The sequence below is a fragment of the Rattus norvegicus genome, chromosome 13 (genome assembly GCF_021556685.1).
Source record: "Rattus norvegicus strain SHRSP/BbbUtx chromosome 13, alternate assembly SHRSP_T2T, whole genome shotgun sequence".
Classification (NCBI taxonomy): Eukaryota; Metazoa; Chordata; class Mammalia; order Rodentia; family Muridae; genus Rattus; species Rattus norvegicus.
In genome coordinates this window covers 43,314,216-43,339,382 of record NC_141546.1, presented here as the reverse complement: position 1 = coordinate 43,339,382, position 25,167 = coordinate 43,314,216, and the positions used below count along the sequence as shown (strand labels likewise).

At 43.7% G+C, this 25,167-nt stretch overlaps 1 protein-coding gene across 1 annotated transcript in view; it reads right to left on the bottom strand.

Moving 5' to 3' along the window:
• Thsd7b (thrombospondin type 1 domain containing 7B) overlaps nucleotides 1-12,939 on the bottom strand; it is a 902,908-nt gene extending 889,969 nt beyond the window's left edge. Inside the window, 1 exon segment of the mRNA NM_001191669.2 lies at nucleotides 12,671-12,939. The gene's annotated coding sequence lies outside the window, so the exon portion shown is untranslated.
• Between the last annotated feature and the right edge of the window lie 12,228 nt (nucleotides 12,940-25,167).

The window sequence follows — 25,167 nt, the reverse complement described above, 5'->3', positions numbered from 1 at the left end:
AAGAAGCTGAGGGGTTTGCAACCCCATAGGAAGAACAATAACATCAACCCCACCAGAGCTCCCAGGGACTAAACTACCAACCAATGAATATACATGGAGGGACTCATGGCTCCAGTCACATATGTAGCAGAGGATGGCATTATTTGGCATCAATAGGAGAGTCCCTTGGTCCTGTGATGGCTCGTTTTCCCAGTGTAGGGGAATGCCAGAGTGTTGAGGTGGGAATAGGTGGGTGGGAATGGGAGCATATTCATAGAAGTAGGGGGAGGGGGAGGAAGCTATGGGAGATAGGGGGAAAGGGGATAGCATTTGAAATGTAAACACATAAAATATCCAAGAAAAAGAAAAGGAAAGAAAAGAAAAGGAAAGAAAGGAAAAGAAAAGAAAAGAAAAAAGAGCCCGGTGTAGGGGTCTTTACCAAAAATGACTTGAGACTACTGAAGTTTCACACTAACAGGTTTCACTCAGGAGATGTTGCAGACACAAAGAGAACACAAGAATTCATATGTGTTCCTCACAATGAGAGGACTGTCATACTCTGATTTTTCAACTGAATGATGTCACACCCCAGAGGGCCAGTTCCTGTCAGAAATCCAACTTGAGCAAATCCCTTCATCTCTCTGAGAAAAATGCAACCTGTCAGGAATGAATCAATCCTACCAAATGGTTGCTAGAATTTGACCAGAAATATCACTCTGGCGGGTCGCATGTCACTTCTGACTGCAGTCATCATAACAAGGATGCAGAAAAGAGGACTAACTTTTGGTGAAGGCCATTAGGTATATGCTAGATGATCAGCTAGGCTCATCTTAGGGAATGTCACTTATTTTCACACGTTCTCTGCAAATGGACAGATTCTTCACAAGTCTGCTCCCTGTGTAGTGGGCTACATAAACACTCTACAAGTCCATGCAAATAGACAATGAAAAGGACAAAAGAAATGGGGGTTATTGAGCTGGGAGAGAGGGGACAAGGTGACTTGGTGACTTCACACTGAACACGAATACTTGTCAAGCAGAAGCCAGACAAACATATTTCATCTTCAACAGTGAAAAGCATGTGGGATTTAACCTGTTATAGATGAGGGACACAGAGATCTTCCTGTCTTATAAGTTGAGGAACCAAATGTGTCTCTGAGAGACAGTATGGAAGGGTTTGTGTGTGAGGGTGTTATACATGTTCACGTCATATGTCATGTGTCTTCCTCAATCACTCTTCAGCTTAACTTTGAGATAGGGTCTTTCATTGAATCTGAAGCCCATACATTGAGCGAAACTCTAGTCAGGATGCTCCAGGAATCGACCTGTCTCCATCCACTCAGCACGGTGTTACACATACTGTTACAGAGGTGTGTACAAAAGTTTGGCCTTCTCAAAAGGATGCTAGAGATACGAATTCAAATACTTCGCTGATTAGGGGGTTGTCATAGTTCCTAAGGGTTTCCCCTATGGGCCTCCATGCTGGAGGCTCTCCACGGAGATCTCAGGTCTGGCTAGGTTCGAGGCCTCAGAAGAAAGGAAGAAAACTCGGGAAGGTGCTTGCATTTCAGGCCTGGCTTAGCCAGCAGGAGACGGACTAGCCATTAAGGGTGCAGGAGGGCTTCTGGTGGCAATTTTGGGAGAGCAGAGCTCTTCCCCAAGTGGCGGTGTTACAGCTCTTATGACAGCAGCTCTCAGGTGACAGAGTGATTCTTGTACTCCTTCATTTCTGAACATGACCCTTAAATACAGTTTTTTGGGTGGGTCATCTCATCTACATATTTGGGGGTGTGGTCCTGTCTCTATGACTGATCTGTCCTGAGCCTATGTGACCTGTGGTCATGTCCTTACCTGTGGGAGGGGTTTGGGGCATTGTCCTCTGTACTGATCTGTCCTGAGCCTATGTAACCTGTGTTCATGTTCTCACCTGTGGAGGAGGGGCCGGAGGCATCGCTCTACATGACTTGGTCTGTCTCAAACCTCTCTACAGGGGTTTGTGGGGGGCCTGCAGCTAATGAGACCCTGATCTGGAAGGCTGGGAATTCACCTGCAGTCCCTATTAGGGTTTCTGGGGATTCAACTTGTGTGGACCAGGAATCAGGGTACCTTTCACAACTCACAGCCCCACATACTAGCATATAATGGTAAACTTGATAAACATATGTCGAGACTGAGATACAAGCTTTAGAAACAAACCAGGTAGTTAAAAGCAAATGGAAGCGTGAGGTTATGGTGAGACTGGGTTCGAGGATCAACAGGAAGGCCACCAGCAAGCACTACACTTGGTGCTCATTGAGTACAGTTTAGCTTGCAAGTGTAAAAGACACAAGAGACTTTGAGACACGTTACATCAAAGATCTATAGCATTTCACAAATAATTTATCTCTAATCCATACATATGAAAATGAAATGCATAGATGTATTAGACATTTAGAGCTTGAAGGCACTCGAGACCCCATATGTACAACAATGCCAACCAACCAGAGCTTCCAGGGACTAAGCCACTACCCAAAGACTATACATGGACTGACCGTGGACTCTGACCTCATAGGTAGCAATGAATATTCTAGCAAGATCACCAGTGGAAGGGGAAGCTCTGGGTCCTGCCAAGACTGAACCCCCAGTGAACTAGACTGTTGGGGGGAGGGCGGCAAGGGGGGGAGGAGGGGGAGGGGAACACCCATTAGGAAGGGGAGGGGGGAGGGGGATGTTTGTCCGGAAACCGGGAAAGGGAATAACACTCGAAATGTATATAAGAAATACTCAAGTTAATAAAAAAAAAAGAAAAAAAAGAAAAAATAGTATATTTTACTAATATCAAAATTAACTTTATCCTTTTAATATAACTAGTAGGAAGTGGAAGACTGAACCTGTGCTTGGTACTCATGGCTCACCATCCATTGCTGCTGAGAATGCTGTTCTAGAGCCAGACTGTGGGGATAAATCCTGATAAATTCACTTCCTATTACAAAATAATGGTACTAGTAGCAGAAGCAGCAGTCATACGATCTGGATGTGGTGGCAAACATATTTAATCCTAGTGCTTAGGGGACAGAGGAAGAAAGATTTCTATGAGTTCAAGGTGCACCTATCATTCCTCATGAGTGCCAGGTCAACCAGGGCTACACAGTAAAACCTCGTCTCCTTTATTTGTTTGTTTGTTTGTTCATTTGTTTAGATGAGGCAAGGTCTTTCCCTAGCCTAGAACTCACTGACTCAACACCAATGATTTTTCTGTTTTTACCTGCCCTAACCTGAGAGTGTCCGCACAATCATCACACCCAGATTTCTTAAAGGGATTCTGGGGATTTGAACTCAGATTGTTCTGCTCTGAGACAAGAACTTTAGCAATGGAGCCTTCTTCCTAGCCCCCTCAAAAGCTTTTAAAGAGGATTTTACAAACTAATACATGTATACCAGCACCTGGAATGTAGTATGACACAGAAAACCTTCGATCCATGCACCCTCTCTGCATAATACTCTGTAATATAGTTGTTTATCCTCCACGTGAGCATCCACAAAGAGGAGGAACTCCCATTTCCTTGAGGAAACCCATCACAGTTTCAGACAGCTCTGAATATGAACATGTTCACTCCTGGAATGAGTAAAAAAATAATCTCTCTGCAACTCCAACTCTTTTGCAGTTCTTTATATATGATTCTGTCAGGAGCAAAGAGGGAAACTGGTCAGATTCCAATTGCTATATTTCTGTGAAAAAAAAATGTTAAGAGACATCAGTATGGGACATGGGTTTATTATGCAATCCCACAGAACTCCACTTCAAAAAACTTTCTGCTGACTGAGTAAAGGTCCTCTCAATGAAAGGATCTTTTTAAACTTTTAATTTTTTATTTTTGCTGTTATGTGTGTGTATGTGTGTGTGTGTGTGTGTGTGTATGTGTGTGTGTGTGTAGGTATACATTTGCTATGCACAGCATGTATGTGGAGGTCAGAAGACAGTTTTTACAAATCAGTTCTTGCTGTTCATTGTGGGTTCAAACTCAGGTTGCCAGGCTTTTGCTGCAAGCACTTTTACCTACGGAGTCACATGGAAGTCAAATAAATAATATTTTAAAACATAGGGGCTATCGAGTTGGCTCAGCAGCTAAAGAGTGTGCTTGTTCTTGCAGATGATCAAGATTCAGTTCTTCGTGCTTATGTAAGGTGGCTCACCATAGAACATAACTCCAGCTCCAGGGCATCTGATGCCTCCTTTTGGTCTTTACAGAGACCTGCATGCATGCACAGACAGGCATCCACACATCCACACATCCACACATCCATACATCCACACATACACACATTCAAGTTAGTAAATAATAACAGAGTATTTTTTTAAAATGAAAAGCACACGATGATTCCTCACAAATGCTTCACTCAGGAATGCCTCCTGTCTTCTAAGCAAAATTATCTCCTAGGAACAAGGATACCTTCAGCTCATACATGTGATGCAGAAATGGTGACTAGGAACATTATCTGCCCAGCTCTCTCAACTAAGTCTCAGGAGTGATCACGGTCACTGCCATTCACTCCTCCTATTCACATCTGAAGCCTTACTACTTCCTTTCTTTCTCTTGTGAATTTTAAAGCTGTGATTCCACACAGCTACTCAAAGAGTTCTGTTTTAATTATCTGCTTAGTGAAGAGGACTGTGGATATGGTGAGGATTTTCCAGGTCTGAGTTTCCTGAAACTGGCAATGGTTCCTCGGTAAGCCAACTAAAATAAAATGATGGCTTGTCTCAGGATTTTGCAACTTCTGTGGCCTCAGACAAGGTGACTATTGAGTAGCCATCTCCACAGAAATGAAACCATCCATCACCTCATACCCCAGACTCCATCCCCTCTCCCTCTAGTTCTTTAAGTTTCAGGAAGTAACAAAAGTTTACAGGGCTCAGGAAGTCAACAAAAGCCACTGGAAGCTTCTAAAACTTACAAGACCCACAAGGCCTCTTTCTAAGGCTACATGTAAGACAGTTACTATGGAGAGGAGACATTACTTGCCAAGCTTCCTTCAGCTCTGAGTCATTGGAGGAGCTGCAGGTATGCAGCTTGTGTATGTCATCACCTATGATAGAGTGGATCTTTTATGGATGCAGCTCTCTTTAAGGAACCCACCATCCTGGAGGTAACTTTGATAAACTAACCCATTCTCCAAGGTAAGCTTGAGCAGAATTGTTTCTCTAGTCAAATGGGCCAGTGTCCTAGGAAAGGTCCTAAAAAAGAACCAAAGTTCCCTCAGTCCCAGCATCTTAATATAAAAAAAATGTTACTGAAAATGTTTCCTGCTTTGAAATAATGTTAATAGGATTAGACAAAGTGGTTCTCATAAACTCAGCCTGATGTGTAGCATGTCAGAGGTCATTGATAATTGGAAGCCACTGCCCTTGCCCACCTGTGTGCTGTTAGGCCTCTCCCAATATGTCTTCAAAGAGCTGCTGTCACCCAGGCCCCTGTCACTGTCTCCTCCACAGCATTTTCTAGAACTCGAAGTAGAGTTGACTGCCCTTTCCAACTCAAAGCCGGTGCCATCAGAACTCAATAGATGCTAATGAGGAAACAGATTTAATCAAACAATAAAATTAGATTTTACCCCCTGAGTTGTTTGGGCAGAGAAAGGACTTTATAAACTGCCCTAATCAGAGAAATCTCAGTGAAAATATAATTAAAGCTGGGTTTTAACTCATAGGTAGGATTTGGAAAACTGCTGAGAGAGGAGGTGGAGAGAAAAAGTGTTCATGACCTTGTTGGCAAAGGACTGAGACTTGTGGGTGTCTTGAAAGAGAAAGGTTTGATAGAAAGGGGCAGGTAACAGGAAGTTGATGACTGGTTCAAGTTTAAGTTGATATAGGATCTAAACGGCTATTTTTCTATACATGTAGTCTCTCTATTTTTCAGGGACCATCTAGTAGTGTTTAAGTTTAGTCACAAAAAATTAAAAGGGGGCCAGCAAAATGAATTAGCAGGTAAAGGTGATTGCTGCCAAGCTTGAGCACCTGATCTGAAGCCCCAGAATTTACAAGGTGAAGAGAGAAAAATGACTCCTACAAGCTGTTCTTTCTGACCTCCACATATGAGCATATGCTCGTGCAAGGTAAACACACACACACACACACACACACACGCATGTACACGCACAAACACACAGATTCACACACACACTCATACACATATACACACTCACACACATACACACACACTTACACACATACTCACACACATACACACACTCACACACATTCACACACACTCACACACACATATATACACACTCACACTCACACACACACACACACACACACGATAAATGGATGTTAAAAAGATAAAAAGAAATCTCAAAGAAAATACCAAAGAATTTTCCTCAAAGAATTTTGGAGGGCATTCACAACTCACCTCTCTGTGATTGCTCAGGAAGTCTTACAGTTTAAATAATATGATAATTTGTGTAAAAACAAAACTTCAAAATGAATGGAAGTCAGTATGAAATTAACCAACTTTAATTCTAAAGACTAGAAATGGAGGAGGCAGGGAGGAAAAGTAACTACTTTTTCCCTGAAGAAAAAAAAATCCTGTCAAATTCCTCCTGTACCCATAATTTCGATGAAGGGTCTGAACAGCTGTGGGGAAGATGATCCATCCCTGCAGTGGGTGACCTTGATTAAAAACTTGGTTCTGTCCCTACTACTGGTATTCTTATTGCATGTTTTATGTTTTAGCACCTTCATGTTTCTTTAGAGAACCAAATCAAGTTGAAAATCCAGTGGCTTTATCTCTATTGATAACTCAGCTGAAAGGGGTTTTCACACCTTGAGGCAATCAGTATTCCCCTCTTTAAATAGAGATAAATGTTATAGGCAAAACACTACAATAGAAATGCAAACAGATTTTACATTAACTACATAGGGTGCCAAGGGTTGCATTTAGTCTCCTCGTGACTAAAAACATCCAGAGGTAATATTAACATATTACAACTGCTAGCACTCCCATACAAGCCAAATTGAAGGTGCAATAGCCTATAGGGGGCAGGGGAGATTTTCCTAGTAGCTGAGTCAAGACCATCTAAGGAAAGTTAGGGGAGCCACCTGCAGGACACCAGGGTAATCGAGTCTCCAAGGGACCTGCACTGGACCCATTTACCAATGAGTGCAGAAATACTTTGATACTTTTATATCCTGTGAGTCTGTATCAATCATAGTGGCCAGATCACCCCCCAAGACACCTAACATAAGCACAAACATAGAAATCAATAGAGGAGTGTCCGGAAGCAAACTCAGAAAGACATTTCTGCAAGCATTGGCTTTACTATAATTAAAACACCTCACTTATACCTACTGAATGGTGTGCTTTTAAAAATACCATCGGAAAGAACCCAAAATTAAAATAAGCGTTACTATAAAACTACAGACTAAGACCAAGGCAATCATGCCTGACTGCTTGGAAGTTTCCAGTTCGTCTCGATGTTGTGATTCTTCCAAATGTAATGGACTATTCAGTGACATAGCACCAGTCTGAAGCCAGTCCTCATGCAGGCAAGTGGAACCCAGCAAAGAGCTTTTCCTGCAGTCAAGGCATTCAGGGATCAGTTGCGTGTTAGTTACTTGGGATTCCGTTTTTAGCTGCTGCATATTTAATTACAAAGGGCTCACAATTAAAATATGCCTAGAGAGGCAAAAGCAAAAGCAAAAGCAAGCATTGTCGTCTTTGCTGCAAAATCCCTTCTCCTCTGGTGCTGATAGCCTCTTGCTGCATACAGGAAACACTGCTATGTGGATTCCCTCAACTAGGTCAAGGGTTACACTTTACCCTTATGAGGACCATTTTTTTATCCTTACCTCCCCAAAAGTCTTCCAGATGTGAGTATCCCAGCAAAGAGTTGTCGTTTTAGAATTATTCCATTGCAGACACCAAATAACCAGAAGCTAATACCCTCTCTGAGATGCTCTGAAATGCACTGTTTTCTCCTGCTCTGTAGCACAGTCACATGACACGTCAGTTCTTACATACACCAACCGGGCAACTTGACAAGCTGCGTGTGAGTTCATCTCTCCACCTTTTGCAGTGACCACAAGCTTTTACCAACAGTGAAATCTAGTCCATAGCACCTCTAGTGTTCTGAATATTCAGCAAAGCAGCAGAAGGAACTGAATTTCACTAATCCTCCGCTTCCCTCTTCTCTTCTGATATACTACTGGATCTAGTAGCTATGGGGTGTTCATTTTAAACCACCAGCTGGAAACAGGACATTTACACCACCCTTCCAAGGCTCAAGGAACATCACAGAAGAGAAGGAGTTTCAAATACTGACAAATACAGAGATGGATGCTCGCAGCCAACCATTGGACTGAGCACAGGGACCCCAACAGAGGAGTTAGAGAAAGGACTGACGGGGTTGAAGGGGTTTGCAATGCCATAAGAAGAACAATATCAACCAACCAAACACCACCAAAGCTCCCAGGGACTAAACCATCAACCAAAGAGTACACATGGAAGGACCCATGGCTCCAGCTGCATATGTAGCAGAGGATGGCATTGCCTGGCATCAGTAGGAGGAGAGGCCCTTGGTCCTGTGAAGGCTGGATGCGCCAGTGTGGGGGAATGCCAGAGTGGTGAGGTGGGAGTGGGTGGGTAGGAGGAGGAACATCCTTATAGAAGCAGGGGGATGGGGGATAAGATGGGGGGGGGGGGTCCCGGAGAGGAAACTGAAAAGGGGATAACATTTGAAACCTAAATACATAAAATATCCAGTAAGAAACAAAAAGAGTTACAGGTTGAGGAGTGCTGTGAAAGTATCTCCCAGACAGGATATGGCCATTGCCCTCAGGAACTCACTGTGAATGTGATTACCAGCACAACACACACACACACAAGATTGGGCCCATCGCTTGCCCATCATGACTAGGAGAGGGCTCAGAATGTCCAACTTGACACTGGGAGACTCTGCATAGTTAATGCGTCTTGAGAGAGTGAGGTGTCTCTTTCTTTGCTGGTACAGTCATTGATAAACTCTCCACATCCCAGTAAATAACTCTGAATTCCAGCCCAACAACGCAACCCCAATTAAACTCAGTGGATCCAAAGCAAAGATACGGAGGGGAGTGGCTTTGACCGAACCGAGGAAGATTTTAGTAGGAGAGCAAGAAGCCTCAGCAAGCATAACAGTAGCGAAAATCCAGTGTTCATGTATGTGAGATTGTCCAAGAATAAAATAAAACAGAAAGGAAGAAATCGCCAGAGGGTTATTGTGAGCAACTGGACATACATATCCTCAGCCGTGGCTGTTTTCCTATGGGGCGAGGGGGGGCAGATCAGCAACATAATCTCAGTTAATGGAGAAGTTTTAAAAGAGAAAACTTTAGCATGAGAACATTTAACTCGGAGCAAAGGTGCCGTGATTTGAGATTCCAATCAGGCTCACAATAGTAAACTTGGAGAATTAAATCAGACCTAAAAGTCGTCCCACTTTCACAGGTTTGATGTGTTAATTATCACTTAGATATTAATCCTGCTAACAACTCTAAATTAAGGACTCATGGTATAGCTACGAAGCTGCCTGGTGCTAAAATGATTACGGCTGAGTGTCTTTTAAAGTTGTATACTGGGAAATGTCTCCTCGTGAAAACAGAAAGAATGTAACGTTAAATTCAGACTGGGCACTCTAGACGTTTATGAAGCCCATGCAAGTGGTTGTGGATAGTAAGCTACCCTTTCTGTTGTTCACAGCACAAGCCTCGGTGCCTCTGAAGCCTGGTGGCTTAGGGCACTGTTCTTCCTCCCACCCCCAGCAACTGGTATAGTTGACACTATCTAGAATTCTTTAATCTGTTTATCTTAATCATTCACTTAACCTGTCGTCTCATTTGTCATTTTGACTGTTCACGGAAGAATAGGACCAGTCAGCTAGACTCTATCTCTACTCAAGCTTTTCAATCAAAGTTATTACCTTAATGCCTACTCTTAACAAAGGTGTTCAGAACATCAAAATTGCAGCTTGGGCAAGATGGCTTTTTTTTTTTCTATAAAAGAATTGTATTACTCCAGCTTCCACTTCTGAAGTACAATTAAAAGGGGTTGACAGACTGAAAATGGCTCAGACACTCCTCTTCCATTAATTTCCACCCTAGCTCTTCATTCTGTCTGTTTAGTCAACGATTTAAAGACAAATTTCATTTTTACAGATATAATGAAAAATAATTGTTCCTTCAGAAATGACACTTGCAGCAAGTAGACAAAGTTCTTGACGGCCTCTGTAAAGAAGAACATCTTAAGTATCACTTTCCTTCCATTCCCCCTCTTTGCCTTGAAAGGCTAGCTCAGTAGAGAGCAGAATCGTTCATTTAGTCACCAACTTACCAATGCTAGTCCTCAAAAACAGCCGTCTGTGTTTGCATGCCTTTAAAGATTGGTAATTATTTCCTCTCTGTCTAGCCTTTCAAGTTTCTAACAAGCAACAACTTGGACGGAAAAAAAATAAATACATGAAGACGGACTAGGAAATACTGCAAAGAACGTTTTTTGAAGTATCGATTTAAATGCTGAGGTAAATATTGAGTGAAGCCATTGTGTTCCAAACCTCACAATAGACCTAAGAGGTCCACTGTCAACAGGCAGCCCTCTCCAGGATACCACATCCACAAGACCTTGGGGCATCTTCAGAACCCTGAAATGGCTTCAGGTATGCAGAGCTTCTGGACCTGTCTATGAGGACATATGAGACGTCGCCACATCCTCTAAAGCAAAGGACTCTCACAATTCTTTAGAAGCATGTGGGTGGGTTGCCACCAGTCCAGAAAAACCATCTTTACAATCCCTTTTCACTTAAACTTGCATGAACCGGAGTTTACAGTCCTTAGCTTCCAGCAAGTACACAATGACCAGGGAATGTAGAAGCCAGTCTGCAGGATTCCACCCCATCCTGCTGTTCCTCCACCCCTAAGACAAGAAAGGGAACTTGTCACCTTAAGTTTTCAAAGAAGGCTCTTGTTAGTAATGGCATTGAGATTTAAAAACAGAAGAGCATCTAAGGAAAGCCTCAAGATTGAAACTTTCTACAGCCTTCAACCCACTAAGTCCAAAGCACACACTCACCACTGAACAAGACTTCTTGATTTGGTTAGTGGTATCCTTAAATGGCTCCAAGAAAGCCTTAACTGAGTTAGAGGGAGGGGGTTTCCCTGTAGATCAGCTCTCCCAGTTACCCAATAGCCCCAGATTGTTTTCTGAAATGCCAGAGGGGATAAGAAGATCTCTCTGACATCCAAAGATAGCCTGGAAAAAGGAAACTCCAGGAACACAATGCACATGCACACACACACACACACACACACACACACACACAAACACACACACACACACACACACACACCCCACAGGTTGATTGGTATGACCCCTGCCTGCATGGATTACCCATTTACCCATCTGATAATAAATATTAAACATTCACAGATGTGTTGAGAAAACATCAGGCAGGTGCTTTCTGCCAGACCACCAAAAACAAGAATACTTAAAGGAGGGGCAGTAGCCAATTGCCAGCAGACCACCCAGCATTAAAAAGAGCACCAGGAACCCTGCCGCTTTCTACAGAGTGGGCCATATCATCAGACTCCACTCACTGGGCAAAATTGAATCACAGGAGCTTTTAAAGGATGCTCATTCTTTAAGAATTTTCAAAAGAAAAAAGTACCATTAATAGCATTTCTGTCTCTACACGAGTGCGTGCTTGTGTGTATGTGTGTGGGGGTTTGAGGATGAGGGCAATAAGCATTCCCTGGCTGTATTTCTTACAGAGAGAGGGAGAGAGAGAGAGAGAGAGAGAGAGAGAGAGAGAGAGAGAGAGAGAGAGAGAGTCAGTCCAAGCTTTCCAACTTCAAGACTCAGTGAGCCAATGTACAGGGACGCCACAGAGCTGAGGTTTCATTTCCCTTTTCAAATAACTTTAATAGTGTATAGAACATGCAAATACAAAGTAGGAGCGGCAGGAGAAGGTATGTTCCTTCTCCTTGCTTCTCACTCAGACATGCTGGACCCGGTTTTTTTCTCTCAGAAAGCAACGTAGTGTCATGTCCAACCTGTGCGCTCCCCTGTCCCCCAGGACACCCTCGCCCCTCAAGAACCATGGGCATGTAAACTGTTTCTGTGGCCTTCTGTAGCTGCAGGGAGAAATCAGAGGACGCCGCAAAACTTCTTGGCTTGCTCAGATATCCTCTTGGGTCCCTGAGCACCCAGGCGCGGATTTCACAGTTCGGGCTACCCAAGGGGACCCTTCACTCGACCAGTTTGAAAAACCTACAGAACTCCCTGTGCTGGGATCTGAAAGCTCTAAGGTTCCAAGAACAGGACGGGGAATCCCCGGTTCCCTTCATAGATTTCCCCACAAAGCAAGCTGATGCCCCATGCTTTCTCAGTCCAATTGCCCGAGACCTATGCCCAAGTCGCGGGGTGTCTCTGCCTGCCCTCCCGATCAGAGGATCCAAGCATTCTGCATCCCAGCAGCCAGTCCTTCCCGCAGCCCAGAGCCAAAGGCTCGGGTTCCAAGTTCCCGCGACTGGCTGGGAGAAGGGAGCAGGGAAGGCGCCTGGCTAGGAAAGTCTGTGCGGGAGGCGCCCCCGGTCGGGGCAGCTATCTCTCCATTTGGCCAGCCAAGGGGACCCGCGGCATCAGTCCCTACCAGCTGGGGCACAGCGCGGCCGCACTCACCAGCCTCGCCCGAGCCGCAGCTGCAGCTTCTGGGAGCCGCCGAGCCCCGAGCTTCCCCGGTGAAGATGGTGGTGTGTGTCGGGAGACCACCCATTCCAGCGTCTGGCAACCCGGCTGCGACTCTGGCTGCTCAGCACTGAAGCAGGAGGAAGAGGAGGACGAGGAGGAGGAGGAAGGAACGGCGCAGTCGGACGCCATCTGCTGTACACCTCTGCGCATCCATTGGCTGCCTGGTGCGTCCCCAGGAGCCGCGGGGCGCCGGGGCCGCGGGGAGCCACCTTGCGCCTAGCCTCCCACAGCAGCTGCTCCGGTGCCCCTCCCTCATGCCTTCCCCTCCTCCCTCCTCTCTCTTCCCGGACCCCTCCCCTTCTTTGGATTAGTGCACCCTTCAGACCCCAGGACTCACCAACCAGCTCCCCTGGGTTGAGCAGCCTGAGGTGCAACTGGCCTCACTCCCCCTTGGTTCCTCTGCTTCCCTCAAAGCAACTGTTTTCCTAACTCTAATGCTTTTGGAGTGCAGGTGCTAGCTAGATGAGGGAGACTCCCCATCTGGGTTGAGCACCTGGTGCCTAACTACACTGAGCCTGGGGTGGGAACAAGGAAGGATGGGGTGGGGTTGATGTTGGCACACTTGCCTGCAGGCACTTAATGAACCATCCCTCAAGCTTCCCCAAGTCTCAGAGTTCCTCCGGATGACAACAGAAAAAGATAAAGATCCCAATGGTGTGTGTAGGAGAGGCACACTAGGGGTGCCTCCGGGGAACCACTGGGTGTATTAAGACAGGCATAGCCCTATTAGGAGACGCCCAGAGATTGTCACTCCAAGTCAGTCGGAAACCCGGGAGAAAAGCCTAAGCTCCAGGATCTTTGATTTACAAGATCCTTGGTCCTAGAGCCAGTGCAGCTTGGGAAGGTGGGAAGTTTGCCTCCTGGGTAGGGACAGCTGAGGCAGCTAGTAGCCTGAGAGTCCTAGCCCGCCCAGGTGAGGTAGGCAGAAATGCAGCCCAGATCTCTCTCAGGCAGGAGAGGAACAGAGCTTGAGTTCTGAAGGTCCTTTGCCTACTCTGACACTTGTTCCAAACCCTCCTGGTTTTTGACAGCTTTGATCCAGAGAACTTCTTAAGCTTGTTCAGAGAGATGAGGTTGCTTCAAAAGGAGAGAAAGAAGGAAGGGGGGCAGGGGAAGTAAAGACTACCTATTGCCAATTACTGGGAATTTTGCTTGTCTTAGCTCTTTAAAAGTGTGAGCACAGAGATAGCAAGGAATGTATCCTTCTTATTTTATTCAATTCAGCGCCTGGCACACCATGGGTGTCTAAAAGGAAGCAAAAATAATAGTGATAAAATTAAAGCTTGATGTCATAGCACAGATTAGATTAAAGAGATAGAGTAGCTAGGATCTGCCACAGGGGGACAAACAAATCAAAAGAATGTAAGTAACGTTGTACATGGAACCGTGAATATTTTGGTGGGGAGCTTGCTGTGGGACAGGTTCTGAAAGTGGGAAGCATTAGTCCTTGAACACAGTAATCACTATTGCCCCGGGGAGCTCTGTGTTCACAGTCAGGGTTATGTCTCTCTTCTCTAGATCATTGTCTTAAAAATACATCAGCTGCCATCCAGATCTCACAGTATCTCCCGAAATCCAAGACCGTATGATTTGTTATCCCCAAGTGGTAAAAAAAATGCCAAGTAGAAATGGGTCCATTACATTTTATTGTGATATTGATATATATCAATACAGATCAATAGTCAACGGGTCTCATTTAAGTAACTTGAGAAACAGCAGCCAGAGACAAACATTTCTGCTTTCCTGAAGTGTTACCCCAGGATTTCCCAGGTCTCAGACTTCCCAGAATAGATGCTGCGTCTCCAGACCCCATCCCAGGCTCACATTCTCTGATTACAAAGCTTGGCGTTGCAAACCTTTCTTCCATGGGCCATCGAAGTGACTTTAGAATACGTCACTCACAGACATCTTGGTACTTACTTCTCACACACCCCTCCAGAGGCACTGGCTTGTATATTTTTCTTAAGGTTGGCCACTTGAACGTGCATTCTAAATTTAATAAGTAGCCCATCCTCATTAACCCCATACGCTACCTTAGCAGTCATTTATGATGCTCACGAGAATACTTGGATTTCTTTCAAGATGCAGCTTGCCCCCTCTGTCACTCAGGGTCTCCTGGTGTTTAGAACTGTAAATATAGATAATTCTCATATCCCAGTAATGTCCTGTGCCTTGTTTCTTTCTTTGTGGGGGCAGGCTTGCATGTACGTGAACACACACACACACACACACACACACACACACATATGTGTGTGTGTGTTCATGTATATGTATGTGTATGAACATCAGAGGTCAACATTGGGCTCCTCCTTTACCCATGTCTACCTTATTTTTTTTTTAATCAGAGTCTCCCATGGAACTTGGAGCTCACTAGTGTAGCTGAATTGATTTAAACAGTGATTACACTGATTATCCTCCACAGAGGGTCCCGTCTCTGTCTGCCCAGCTGCCCCAGGTTTCTGACTTGTGTGGTGGGCATCAGAACTCAGGTTCTCATGCTTGTGATGCAAGCACTGTTTCAGCTGGGCCATCTTCCCAACTCCTCTACCTAGGCTTCCTAAAAGAAAAGAACAATTCAAAGAATGAAGTCCAAATAAGTTCCAAGTACAAAGAACCACACGTATTAAACATCATCACTTCTCCCTCCAGTTAGCTGGGAGACATTCGCTCCCTTTTGAGGCATGGTGCTGACCGTAGTATTTCAGGAAAGTCACAGGGTAAGATGACAGACTTTTACCTTACATTGTATAATAATGCATAAATCTACTAGGAGGAAAACGCAGACCAAAAATTCATTCTAACCTCATCTTTCAGCTGCCAGCCCCAAACCTCTGGCTTATGTTCAAATGGAATTTGCTAAAATACCAATTTCTTCCTAAGATCATCAGCTTTGGTCCTTCGAAAAGCACTGGCCTAAAAAAAAAAGTCTGCCTTACATGAGAAGCATTTGAAGGATAGCCTAGGCAGGAAGATGGGCAAGAAAGACTGTTTGACAGGAACAGAAACTTTACAGAACAGCGTACCAGGGAAAGCATTTGGAAGAGCATAGCCTTGAGAGTAGGTGGCATCATTATCTGTGAGGAATGGATCAATAGGGGTGGAAAATAAGCAGGAGGTTAGAAATTCCCATAACCCCCATACACAGATGGCAAAGGCGCCAGTCGCCACCCTTCTAACAAGTGGAGAGGAAACTGTAGAACAATAGAAGGGGGAGGAGGGCTTGAGGCCTGTTGGGATTCATTCCCTAGAGCAAGCCAAAGCTAACACTACAGAGGAAAGTAACCCTTGCTATCCAGGCACTGCAGGAGTTTAAACGTTCATTTTGTTATTGTCCAGTGTGTCTGCCACCGCTGCTATTTCTGAACACCAAGTTTTTCATGCAGCATTAACAAGCTTGGGTGAGAACATATCATGTAAACAAACGAGTAGCAGAGATAAAGAAGGCAAGCTGATAAGGAAGCCCAATTTAAGACAAGAGTGAGAAATGCAAGTGCTAGCATCTCAGGCTGGCCACCCAGGAAGTCTCTGCTCCGGCTATAATACCCACGTGCAAGGAAGAAGGGAGTTGAGTCCAATACCCCGTCACTTTGAGGGAACAGAGCAGGAGGAGGAGGGAAAGAGAAAAAGAGACTATGATTGTCTCATTTACACAATTCATTCGGTCCAATCCCAGGTTGGCTGAGATCCTATGGCAAAACTGAACATTTTTTTTTCTGCCAAAAAAGAGCATTTAGTGTTGGCATAGATGTGCGAGCCTTGACTTTGGTCCAGTAATTTGATTTTGATATGTCAACATCCTAAAATACAACCTAATGGTAATGTCTTGAAAAGTAGTGCACCCTAACTCCACTGGCCTCTGGCCCAGCTCTGCTCCACTGAGGCACCACACTCTTCCCAGAAAACCCGCAGCATTCCCAACTTAGTCCCAACCCACCAGCCTCAGTCACGCATTAACATATTTGCTGTGTGCCTAGTGTGTGCCTACTAACACAACATTAGGCATTTGCTCTCTGGCAATTTAGCCGGTTGAGCACCTCGCCTTTATGAAGTTAAATGTCTAATAGGAACAATAAACACAAGGGCCTACATGTGGTTGTGGCCATATAAGATGAAAGGAAAGAAAGAGTAATATCTACAAAGATACAGACGAGGAAGAAAAAGCACAACGGGACAAGTACAGACAAAACCTCCCAGAGGAAGTGATGTTTAGGCTCAGATACAGAAGATAATAGGGGATGGGGTGAACGCTCTATCCTAGATATTAGGTACTGAGGTGAGTCTATACACCCATACCTGTGAGGCACACACTGTTATCAGCTCCATTTGACAACAGAGGCATTGACAATGCAGCCAGTTAAGTCACACAGCTGATGAGTGACACTTGGGTCTGAACCCAGACAGTCTGGTTCTGCCTGCAGATTCAACCACTGAGATACACTGCATCTCTCTCCTAGAGTTAGGCATCAGATAAGGATGGTGAAGAAGTGAGGTAACATGCCAGGAGTCAAAGAATAAAGTGCCTGGAGGGTAGTGACAGTGGCGGGGAGGACCATCAGGCAAGATGGCAGAGGCAGGAAGAGGGCAGACCTGGTCTGTCCTGTAAGCCAATGGGTATTTTCAGCTGTCTATAGGATACAGTATGATTTATACACTAAAAGACCACCCTGGTGTTAAGCATAAACCAAGTGGATGTGAAACGGTCCAAGCAAGAGATAATGCTGACGTCACACAAAGGGAACTGGATTTGATGGTTAATGGGAACATGTCATGCTTCTCTTCAGTTTTGCTTCTAACTCCCCAGGTCTGACATCAAGGAGTCTTAGCATCTAAAATCCTAAAAGCAAAACTAAACACACACACACACACACACACACACACACACACACACACACACACACAGAGGCTCAGTTCTTCCCATCATTCACAGGCTGATAGGCCCATTTTCTTGTCACATACTACTGTGGTATAGAAGCTGTGTAGCTATAAGTTCCCTATTTGGTACACTCAAAGATCTTCTAGGCAGTATTCTAGAAGCATTTCCTCATAGCCCAATACTCGTGATCAACCCAGTCCCTGTCTTTGATTGATGGCTTGTCCTCCGATATTATTTACTTAGAGACCCGAAGGTCAGCTGGTTCTGCTTTCCTCCTGCTCAACAACATCACTGAACCAGCACACCGTCAGGAGAAGCTGAAACGTTATCTTCACTAACCAAAGGAACATGGACAGGCAACCTCTGTTGCCACAAGAAACAACTCAGAATAAAGTGGAAATAATAAAACCCCCAGAGTGACAACTTGGACCACATTCATAATGACTTGGGTTGTAAAGACCAGGTGTTATGTAGATGGGAACTTGTTATTATCCAAAGACTTGGCAACCTGAATCCTCTGCTACTGGGCACCAAGCCATGCAAATCACATAGGCCTAACTTCAATGAGATGGGTAGGACTTGTGCCTTCTACTTTGCTGTTCTGCAAGGACAGCAGCACGTTTGATGGGATGCAGGTCCTTTTTCGGGTAGGAAAGACAGGAAGCTGCATCTGTACATACAAACACAAACGCCCTCCCTCCTACATACATATATGAACACAAACATATCCACCTCATAAACATGTACCTCACAAGCATGTACCTGTGTGTGCATGCATCTGCACATGTATAAACACACATCTACTGAAACACACATGAATACACAATACACACACATGAACATGTACTAAACATACAAAAACATCCATTCACAGAGGAAATAAATGAAAAGAAGCCCTTGCAAAAGATGTTTTGAATACATTCCTCTTAGGTCTTGAACATCAGAATTTTCCTTGCTGCTAGCTACCTTGGTGGTTTTCCACCTTTGCCTGTTAGGTGTCTGCTCCCCAAGGCTCCCTGTCATATCACATTCATTCCCAGAAACCTATTGTCTTCATCCTGTCACTTGGTAAGAGTCCCTTCATTAGTATCAGCCTCTCGGAAAAGCTTCCTTTGACTTTTCTTTATAGAAAATAGCACATGCCATCTCTGAATCTCCTCGTCCGTTCTTACTTTTCTTCATAGTACTTACCATAATCTGAAATTCAGTAACATTACATAATCATCTCAACACTTTTATCTATCTTCCCATGAAAAAAAATGTAAACCTGGATTTGAGAGATGGCTCAGTGGTTAAGAATACTTCGTGATCAATCTCGAGGACCCTTGCTCAAATGTCAGGAGTCTCAGAAATACCTTTAACTTCAGTTCCAAGGTCTGACACCCTCTTCTGGACACTTCAGGTACCTACATATACATATGTACATAGACCACTTACATGCACTCCAACCCCACCCCATACACACACACACACACACACACACACACACACACACACACACACACACAATTAGTATAAAATACTTTTAAAGAAAAATGAAATCCCCATGAAAAGAGGCTTACATACATAAAGCACTGTTTGGGACACAGTAGAGCCTCAATCACATCACAGTTGAGAAGGAAGAACGATGCTGCCTAATTAAATTTGGAGATCTTCTTTAATCTCGTTCTCCCTTTACCTTACACTCATGTTCATTCCTTTTCCCAACAAAGACCGTAAGTCACAGTCTCAGGGGGACTGCCTCACCTGTCCCCTCGCACCCAGTGGAGCTCTCCAATAGTCTTTTCTCACACTTCCCTTCCAAGTTCTCAAAGTCCTCCCCTCCTCTAAGAAATTATCCCAGACCTAATTTCATTTCACATTTTTTCTATTTCTTCCTTCCCTTACTAGCCACAAATACTGCACATTTTCTATGTTTTTCAATTAACCGTATACTATTTCACACTGTTCTCTAATAGTTTTACAACAATTAGCCTACTCCCCTCCACAGCATTGTGAGTTCCCTGAAGATAGAGGCTAAGGGAGGTATTGCCTTCCCCTGCACAATTTTTCATACACAGCAGGCACTCAGTAAATACCTGTTGATGAACTATGGTGTGTGAAGAATCTGGACAAGAGAGTCAGCCTGCCTGTGGTCACGTGACATTAAAAGAAACATTCATTGGGTTGTAACAACAAGTCCTCTTCTCCGCTGATATCTATGGAAACTGACCTGGATTGGGATCTGGCTCCACTGTTCATCTGTTATAGACAGAATATAGACAGAATCCGCTTCATCAGAAACATTACTGTGAGCAATGGGGAAAGTCCTGGAGGAGGTTACTGTCTGGGAAAGACACTCAGATCGATCGGAACACAAGTCTTGCAGGCATCCTGAGGACACAGTGGACACTCTAAAGAGGGGTGTCTAACCTAGACTGACCACAGGGTGGAATCCATACGCATCTTTCCACATTCAGAGCCAGGAAGAATAATCTTCAGATTCTGTCATTTGCTGATTTTTGTCAACGTAGCATTTTTACTATGCTCTACTCCAGTCATTGACTAATTCTAAAAAATGATAACACGGACTCTCTCACAACTAATGGTCAGGGGGAAACAGTTGCCATCACGATGTCTGTGCATGCTGAAAAATTTTTCTTTCTGCTCAAATACCCAGGACTTCAACATCAAGGATCCAAGTCTTCTCTTAGCTTCTCACGTGCACATAGCCCTTGTACTCCTCATCTCAACCAGTACATGTTAGACTACACTAAGGTTCCAGGCTAACCCCTTATCTTCTCTCTTTATTGTTTCTTCTCAGTTTATCTTACTTCAAACAGTATTCTTGTAGTAGCAATGCCTTCATCAATGTTTTGACTAAAGTAGTCAGTATAACATAAGTTGTACTATAGTAACACATTAACCCACAAGCCTCAGGGGCTAAACTCAAGAAGCATGTTGAATGTGACAGATATAGGCTAACAGAAGAAACTGTAACTCTATTCCACATAACCACTCAGGATCCCAGGTTGTGATACTCTGCATGTGGGTCATTGCTGGTCCCTGTGACAGCAGTAGGGATCTTAGAAAAATCAATTTTGACTTCTTTATGTCAACCCATTAAGACATTGTAGACTGGCAGGAGCTAATCACGTGACTACCAAAATTCACAGTGCTCAAATGTATGAAAAAGAACACAGACATGTGGTAAGCAAAGCAATGGCTGTCTCTCCCAGCCCTCAGGGCTCTAATTCTCTATACAAGGGCTTTCTGGACATCGAACTTGAACTTCAAACTCAACACTTCTGGGCATGGCACTTGGTCCATTCTTTCTCTCATTTACAGAATTTACCAATTTACTCTTTTCTGTGTTCATTCCCAACAACCTGATCTATTTCACAGTGACCTTTTATTTTAGAAGGTGTGACAGTTGTCAGCTTGACTGGATCACGAGTCAGCAAACACGTGACACTGAGCACTTCTTTCTTGACCAAACTATGAGAAGCACAGTATGTGCTACAACTTCCTGTGGCAAGTCAGACAAGAGGGAAACGGAAGAAGGAAACGTTGCTTTGTCCTGCTTACATTTCCTCTTGCTGCCAAGTGCACCTATCCTGTTGCTGCTACTGCTCCACGAGTCCCTGCTATTAGGACCAGTTTTGAGGGGGAAGAGTAGCAGCTCCCCATGGAGCCCTCCAGTTCTTCAGTTCCAGATCAGGACTGCTAAGATATTCAGGTTTCAAGCTCATGGACTGAGAAACCACTAGATTCTTGGTTTCTCTGGTGGGAAACAGCCATCATTGGACTATGCAGGTCACATGTGTAAGTCAATCTATTAAGTTCCCTTTTTATATATATGGCTATCCTATATGTTCTCTTCCTCTACAGATCACTGTTAAACACAGAAAGTATTGGGAGCTTTATGACCGGCTCCCTTTCTTATATTCTGCTCCATAAAAATCCTTTATCCATACAGTAACCACAGATACCTAACCAAAATATACTTTGCATAAAACCTTCCACTGATTGCCCAATACACATAGAATAAATTCCAAGTTCTTTAGGAGACATCACCTGTGTTTCTCTTTGAGAGCCATCTGAACCATCTTTCCTATCCCCAGCATCTCATCGGCTACTTTTGTGCCTGATCCTCTACTGTAATGAAAACTTACATAGTTGTGACTTTTAATTATTCAGTTTTATAATTCCCAGTGCCCAGAGGAACATATCCAGGTACAGAGTAGGCATTTAATAAACTTAAACAAAAGAAAAGTGGTTGGCAGTTCACTTAGCAACTCTGGAGCCAATGCTCATTCTTGCTTTCAACTTCAAAGTGAGCATTGCCTTCCCTTTTATATATATTTTAGCACAAATCAAAAGAAATGAGAGCGTGAAGGGATCGTCAGTGTGCTGGGAATTTGCCGCCTGCTCCTTGCCAATCAGAAGGAAGAAACTAACGAAAGCAGCAGCTACTTGTCACATCTAAAAGTTCCTTTGACCCCGGTGATTAAGATGACGTGCCTGATGTGGTGAACTTTTGTATTATGTCGACAGAGAACTGTGAAAACAGTCCCTTTGTCACATTGAGTTCTCAATTTTGGTGATGGCTGTCACAGTTCCACAAGGAGATGACTCACCCAGTGTGAAGCAGGACAAAGTGACAGCCCAGGAGACAGAATTCTCCCGAGGATCCTTTTCCAAGTCCAGTGAAATAAACAGAAGGTGCAGGTGGCACAATGTGCAGCACAATTCAACCCCACAGTATCACGCACGGTGCTTACAACATTCCCAAGTTCTCGGGCGGTCAAAAAGGGAGGCTCCCATAGCCTAAATGGGATCTTCCCCCCCAAATTGAGACTGGACATAACAGTGAAGGCAGCTCGTGTTCCAGAATTGGAGTCTTTACAGAGTATCAAAACTATTAGCAAAAATAGCTGAAGCCACATTAAGGAAGTGCCTCATAACACCAGCTTTGGTTAGCTTCGGTCTCCGAGATGCTTGTCTGCTTGACCGTGGTACTCCGTATCATTGGCGCCTCCATTTAGGCTTGTGTTTTTGAACTCCACTTATCCCCTTAGCCCGGTGAGCCTCAAAACCTATGTAATATCCAATCAAAATTGTCGAGACCTAAAAATCGCTCGGTAGAGGAACCTCTGACCACGCATGTGAGGGATTATTTTGACTGAGTTAATTGAAGTGGGAAGAGCTGTGGGTGGTACCATTTTGTGGGATGGGATCTTAGATTGTAAAGAAAGAGCATGAATGGGGCGCAACCATTCAGAGAGCCCTTCTTCCTGGTTGTGGATGAGATGTGGGGAGCCACTTCAAGCTCCTGCTGCCTCCTGTGTCATTAAAGACTTAACCCTCAAAACATGAGCCAAAGTAAAGCCTTTCTTCTTTAAGTTGCTTTTGTGGAGACATTTTATCACCACAAAGGAAATGTAATTGAAGCAGGCTGCTTTTACTTGAAAGATGTGCTTCTGATGTCAAGCACAATGTGGTCTGTCTCTCAGGTCCTACCACTAGTTGCTTAAGAACGAAACCCTTCCCAATGCAGTGAAAACACCAAACCAAGTTTTTTGGGTGTTTGTTTGTGTGTTTGTTTGTTTGTTTGTTTTTTGTCATAGCATATACTCTACCAGGCTCTACCCCTGTTAAGTTGTGGCTTCAAGTTACAACTTCTTTAAAAGGACCATCATTCACTGATCTGTGTGTTCCCCAAAGAATATCCTGTCAGCTCTATTATCTTGAGTTTAAAGCCAGTTGGAGGAAGAGGGGAGGTCTCCTGGATTTCTGTCTAAATTTCTCAGGATTTAATTTAATTAGAGCTCATGACAAAAGGAAAATTTTGACCTTGTTAAAAAAAAATCTTCTAATTTCCATCCTGCAAAAAAAGGAATGTTTTTCTGTCTTTGAGGAACCATCATTGCAATGGTATTTGATCTATCCCTGATTATTCAATTATTAGCCTTTTGGTGATCTAACCAATGACATTTAAGTGGCATTTAAATGAAAGGCTTGGATTGCGGAATTATAAAACTTCGGAGTTGAAAGGGACCTCAGAGAAAATATAGTACAATTTCTGTACTTAAAAGATAAGGGAAGTTGAACCTCAGATAGCTTGAGGTGTCTTGCACAAGGTCACATTGATTACAGAAAAGAATAAGGAGAAACACATGTAAGATGGGCTTCTTGCCACATTCTTGATAATAGACAAAAAGTATTTTAAAAGATAGAAAATTTTAAAAGAGAAATGGCTTGTGGCTCTCACAAAATGACAAGCCTTCTAACGTATTATGTATACTTCAAGTCTGATTTGTCATTTACACAGAAACAGTCCTCAGAACACAATAATATTGGCAGATGACAACTTTGGTAAGAACAATTGATTCCAAGAAGATTGGGTTGGAGGGGGTGGTGTGTGTGAATAAGTAGAGATCTTAAGATTCTAACCTAAGATTGAGGATATGGGATATGGCTCAGTTGGAATGTATACACACACAGACACACACACACACACACACACACACACACACACACACACACACAGAAAGAGAGAGAGAGAGAGAGAGAGAGAGAGAGAGAGAGAGAGAGAGAGAGAGAGAGTTCCAACCTAAATCATAATCCTTTTAAGCAGTTTCTACTGCTGCTAACCCACAGGGAATCTTTTGTAAGCAAAGACAAGAAATGTTCAACTGCACATGGATTTCCTTATTTAGCACACAATCTCAAAGAAAAAGAAAAAAGAAAAACACATCACCACCACCACCACCACCACCAACAACAACAACAACAACAAACACCATTTTCTCTTATAATTTGAAGCTTTTCTTCCACCAACGACCACCTGCTAAATGGTTGGAATAGACATTACTACATTGTTCATAGTCTTTGGTCCCCATAGCCTTCAGACCCCACACAAAATGTTGCGTCTTCCCTCCACTTCATACCTTCAACTGGAGGGTACCAGACTTCACCACCAGGTCTGATTGCCCATGTCTCTGCCTTGACATGACACAAACACTTCCAAACATGCAAGGCTAGCAGTTAATGAAGGTGTTATTTCTCCATGACCCCATGTCTGCCTTGCCTTTGTCACACACAGCTAGACGGATCATGTCACCAGACAGTCACTGAATCTCATAAACTAAAATATCAGGACCACCTGACCTTTCCATCAGCCTCACTGACCATATTCATACAATACATAATTAATATATTCTTCCCACTTTTTGGATGTATCTGAACAGGGTTCCCTCATCATCATCTGCAGTGTTTGCATCCTGCTACCACTTGCCTAGACTACTGTACCAGTCTTCTAATAAGATAATAATATTATCTTATTTTCTATACTGTCTCCAAATCCAATAGTACTGTGCTTAAAAGCCTTTCTGTGGCTTTCTACTGTCTGAAGAATAAATTCTGATTTTTTTTAAAGATCGAAGATAGATAACCTTAAACTTACTTACTTTGAATTTAGAACTATTTCATATAAATTCAGGAGCCCACCCTCTAGCTTTTACCCATTAGTGGTGGATCAGTTCTGAAGAGCCAAGCAGAGTTAGAGTCAACA